The following is a 6,272-nucleotide window of genomic DNA, read 5'->3' on the forward strand; positions in this document are numbered from 1 at the left end:
AGTTCCCCCACATTAGGTGTAGTATAGTTCCCCCACATTAGGTGCAGTATAGTTCCCCATATTAGGTGCAGTACAGTTCCCCCACATTAGGTGCAGTATAGTTCCCCACATTAGGTGCAGTATAGTTCCCCACATTAGGTGCAGTATAGTTCCCCCACATTAGGTGTAGTATAGTTCCCCCACATTAGGTGCAGTATAGTTCCTCACATTAGGTGCAGTATAGTTCCCCACATTAGGTGTAGTATAGTTCCCCCACATTAGGTGTAGTATAGTTCCCCACATTAGGTGCAGTATAGTTCCCCATATTAGGTGCAGTACAGTTCCCCCACATTAGGCGCAGTATAGTTCCCCACATTAGGTGCAGTATAGTTCCCCACATTAGGTGCAGTATAGTTCCCCCACATTAGGTGTAGTATAGTTCCCCCACATTAGGTGCAGTATAGTTCCTCACATTAGGTGTAGTATAGTTCCCCCACATTAGGTGCAGTATAGTTCCCCACATTAGGTGCAGTATAGTTCCCCACATTAGGTGCAGTATAGTTCCCCACATTAGATGCAGTACAGTTCCCCCACAGACATACAGCCTCCAGCCATATACAGTGTATGGCTGGAGGCTGTATGTCTGTGTACTGCCCCACTTCAGTGTTCCGACCACCTCCCCTCCGATCCGGGGACGGGGGTCACGATCTACTGCAATGGCCTATGGGCCATAGCAGTAGGTCCCGGGAGCGGAGGTCGGAACACTGAAGATAACATGCCGCTGGTAACTTACCATGCGCGCGCGTCCTCCTCGATGCTCCGCTCTGCTTTTCTCCTATGGGCGCACGCACCCAGTGACGTCCCTGCGTGCGCTACCTCCCGGAGGCCCCTGCGTTTTTAAAATTAACGCGGGGGCCGCCGGGACATCCTTGTGTCCTGAAAAGATTTTTTGAGACACAGGGATGTCCCGAGTGTGACGGGGGCCCTGTGCGGGCACGGAGCCCGGAGCAGGCGCTCCATAGCGCCAATGATGATCTGGCCCTGGCGGGGCCGCCTCTGCCCCCTTTATATTAATTTCCTATGTATGTGCTGGGAAAGAGATCTCTATATGAAGGGGGTGTTTACAAGGAACAAGCGGGCCATCAGTACCAGTGCACCTAAGGGCTATGGAACGTACCAAGTACCCTAAACCAACTAATTTACATTTATACATTTTTGTCCATATCTCAGGAAACAAGACAGAGGTGTGGAAAAAAAAGGTTAGACTATATTCACACAATAGAATGTCCACACAGAGAATCTCCGTGTGGACATTCCTCAAACCATGGGCGTCGGCATAACATGCTGGCGCTAACACCGTACAGGAATGCGTCATCTCATAGACGACTATGCAGTCCGTGCAGACTCCGCACAAACAATGAATGCGGACACAGAAAATGGAATGACCGTGCCGGAAACATCTTGCATGAGAATTCCGTCTTGTGCACAGTGCAGGGTCACATAGAATTCAACAGGGCTCCCACTATTAACCTGTACCGGCAGGTTAGTGCAGGTGATGCTGATGTTAGTTTCTCTTTAATTTCTCTTTAACTTACATAAACTACAGTATAACAATAATTTTATATAAACAATTAATTCTTACTTAATTAATTCTTATAAACCATCATAGAAATCCAAATAAGAATTGTTACAGCTAAACAAGTATTAATAAACAAACAACACTAAATACTGAGCCTGGATGTGTAATGTGATAAATACCAGGCATTTGTTTATTTGCTCTACAGAGGGATCTTCTGTTTTTCAGGCTGTTTCTAGCAGGCAGAAGCTGTAGGCAATCCCCTGTGGAGATTATTTAGCAAACTGGTCATTTAGCCTTCTTGTCACACAGGGCTAGAAGCTACAAACCAGCATGCCAAGTGATACCAGCGGAGGACCGCCTCCAGTAGAAGATTACATCTGATGTACGGTGTATCCCAGATTTTTCACCTTTGTCCCTTTTCTTTAAAGAAGAAGTCCAGTGAAAAAAAATGAACCCCTACCCTCAGGATAGGGGATAAGTGTCTGATCGCAGGGGGGTCCGACTGCTTGGACCCCCAGTGATCTCCCATACAGGGCCTTGTCTCTCCTAATGCACACTCCGTACCCAGCACGTCAGCTGTTCGAAACACGTCCCCTCCATTTATCTCTATGGGAGAGGTGGAGACAAATGACGTGCTGGGTGCGAAACGTCATTTGCTTTCTTCCAAAAACAGCACGACTCTTGTCCTCAGTTTGCTTGGTATTGTAGCTCAGTTCCATTTAAGTGAATTAAGTTGAGTTTTCTAACTCTGAATAACCCATTTAAGGTGGCCATACACATTAGATGAATGTCACAGTACACAGATAATGCACACAGTGATGTCACTGCTCAGGGATACACAATGATGTCATAGTGAAGTGATAATGAGCACACTGTTGTGACAATACAGTCATAATGTACACCTTGATTTCGCAGTACAGAGATAATACATGCAGTAATAGTACAGGGATAATGTATACAATGATGTCACAGTACAGGAATAATGCACATGGTGATGCCAAAGTACAGGGATAATGCACATGGTGATGCCACAGAACAGGGATAATGCACATGGTGATGCCACAGTACAGGGATAATGCACATGGTGATGTCACAGTACAGGGATAATGCACATGGTGATGTCACAGTACAGGGATAATGTACACAGTGATGTCACAGTACAGGAATAATGCACATTGGAATGCCACAGTACAGGAATAATGCACATGGTGATGTCACAGTACAGGGATAATGCACATGGTGATATCACAGCACAGGGATAATGCACATGGTGATGTCACAGTACAGGGATAATGTACACAGTGATATCACAGTACAGGAATAGTGCACATTGGGATGCCACAGTACAGGGTTAATGCAAATGGTGATGTCACAGTACAGGGATAATGCACATGGTGATGTCACAGTACAGGGATAATGTACACAGTGATGTCACAGTACAGGGATAATGCACATGGTGATGTCACAGTACAGGGATAATGTACACAGTGATGTCACAGTACAGGAATAATGCACATTGGGATGTCACAGTACAGCAATTATGCACATGGGGATGTCACAGTACAGGGATAATGTACATGGTGATGTCACAGCACAGGGATAATGCACATGGTGATGTCACAGTACAGGGATAATGTACACAGTGATGTCACAGTACAGGAATAATGCACATGGTGATGCCACAGTACAGGGTTTATGCAAATGGTGATGTCACAGTACAGGGATAATGAACATGGTGATGTCACAGTACAGGGATAATGCACATGGTGATGTCACAGTACAGGGATAATGTACACAGTGATGTCACAGTACAGGAATAATGCACATTGGGATGCCACCTTACAGGAATAATGCACATGGTGATGTCACAGTACAGGGATAATGCACATGGTGATGTCACAGCACAGGGATAATGTACATGGTGATGTCACAGTACAGGGATAATGTACACAGTGATATCACAGTACAGGAATAGTGCACATTGGGATGCCACAGTACAGGGTTAATGCAAATGGTGATGTCACAGTACAGGGATAATGCACATGGTGATGTCACAGTACAGGGATAATGTACACAGTGATGTCACAGTACAGGAATAATGCACATTGGAATGCCACAGTACAGGAATAATGCACATGGTGATGTCACAGTACAGGGATAATGCACATGGTGATATCACAGCACAGGGATAATGCACATGGTGATGTCACAGTACAGGGATAATGTACACAGTGATATCACAGTACAGGAATAGTGCACATTGGGATGCCACAGTACAGGGTTAATGCAAATGGTGATGTCACAGTACAGGGATAATGCACATGGTGATGTCACAGTACAGGGATAATGTACACAGTGATGTCACAGTACAGGGATAATGCACATGGTGATGTCACAGTACAGGGATAATGTACATGGTGATGTCACAGTACAGGGATAATGTACATGGTGATGTCACAGCACAGGGATAATGCACATGGTGATGTCACAGTACAGGGATAATGTACACAGTGATGTCACAGTACAGGAATAATGCCCATTGGGATGCCACAGTACAGGGATAATGCACATGGTGATGTCACAGTACAGGGATAATGCACATTGGGCTGCCACAGTACAGGGATAATGCACATGGTGATGTCACAGTACAGGGATAATGCACATTGGGTTGCCACAGTACAGGGATAATGTACATGGTGATGTCACAGTATAGGGATAATGCACATGGTGATGTCACAGTACAGGGATAATACACATGGTGATGTCACAGTACAGGGATAATGCACATTGGGTTGCCACAGTACAGGGATAATGTACATGGTGATGTCACAGTATAGGGATAATGCACATGGTGATGTCACAGTACAGGGATAATGCACATTGGATTGCCACAGTACAGAGATAATACATACAGTGATGTCACAGAACACTGATAACATGCAGAGTGATGACACAGTACAGTGGTCCCTCAAGTTACAATATTAATCGGTTCCAGGACGACCATTGTATGTTGAAACCATTGTATGTTGAGATCAAAACTCTATGGAAAACTGGTAATTGGTTCTGAAGCCACCAAAATGTCATCCAAAATAGGAAAAAGTGAGGATTAAACAAAAATAAGTAGATAACTAATATAGATAAAGCAAGTTCTTACATATAAAAGTAAGAAAGAGCTGCTGGGAGCTGTAAATCACTGTTTATGTTAGTGTTTCCCAACCAGGGTGCCTCCAGCTGTTGCAAAACTACAACTTACAGCATGCCTGGACAGCCATTGGCTGTCCGGGCATGCTAGGAGTTGTAGTTTTGCAACAGCTGGAGGCACCCTGGTTGGGAAACAATGGTTTATGTAGAGGACAGGAGCTTCTTCAGGGTTCTATACAGTACACACAGTGTCCCAAATGGAGCCGCCCTTACTTGTTGTCCAAAGGAGCAGCTAACCCTGGCACAGGTAAAGAGTAGTACAGAACTTGTAGTTCCTCCCTGTACTGTAGGGGGTGCTAACAGACACCAGTCAGTGCATGCACTTCAGTAATACAGGTAAGGAGTAGTGCAGAACTTGTAGCTCCTCCCTGTACTGTAGGGGGCGCTACCAGACACCAGTCAGTGCATGCACTTCAGTAATACAGGTAAGGAGTAGTACAGAACTTGTAGCTCCTCCCTGTACTGTAGGGGGCGCTACCAGACACCAGTCAGTACATGCACTTCAGTAATACAGGTAAGGAGTAGTACAGAACTTGTAGCTCCTCCCTGTACTGTAGGGGGGGCTACCAAACAGACGGTCAGTGCATGCACTTCAGTAATACAGGTGATTTACCAGTAAAATGCCCATTCTGATTGGTCAGTTCCTCCAGTTGTGACATGTCTCACAGATCTGGTCTGTCCATAACATTGTATGTTTAGTCTGGTTTCAAGTTACCGATGGTCCAGAAAAAAACATTGTATGTTGAGGCCATTGTAAGTTGAGGGATCACTGTATAGGCATATGGACCAAGTGAAGTTACAGCCCAGGAATATACAGCCCATATATGTCATAGAATAGGGATAATGGACATAGAAGTATCACTGTTGTGGACATAATCTAGAGTGAGGTCTCAGCAGTGGGATCATTATAATCAGCCAAAAATATCTAATATACGCTGGAACTGAAGATCTGGTCTGGATAAAGTGGTCGTCTTCTCAACGAGGTGGTCTTTTGGTAAGATAGATAGATAGGAGATAGATAATAGATAGATAGATAGATAGATAGATATGATATAGATAGATAGATAGATATGATATAGATAGATAGATAGGAGATAGATAATAGATAGATAGATAGATAGATAGATAGATAGATAGATAGATATGAGATAGATAGATGATAGAAAATAGATAGATAGAGGATAGATATGAGATAGATAATAGATAGATAGATAGATAGATATGAGATAGATAGATGATAGATATGAGATAGATAGAGGATAGATATGAGATAGATAGATATGAGATAGATAGATAGAATAGATATGAGATAGATAGAATAGATAGATAGATAGATAGATAGAGGATAGATAGATGTGAGATAGATAGATGATAGATAGATATGAGATAAATAGATGATAGAAAATAGATAGATAGAGGATAGATAGATATGAGATAGATAGATGATAGATAGATAGATAGATAGATGATAGATAGATAGATAATAGATTGATAGATAGATGATAGAAAATAG

Source organism: Hyla sarda, chromosome 3, assembly GCF_029499605.1.
Source record: "Hyla sarda isolate aHylSar1 chromosome 3, aHylSar1.hap1, whole genome shotgun sequence".
Taxonomy (NCBI): domain Eukaryota; kingdom Metazoa; phylum Chordata; class Amphibia; order Anura; family Hylidae; genus Hyla; species Hyla sarda.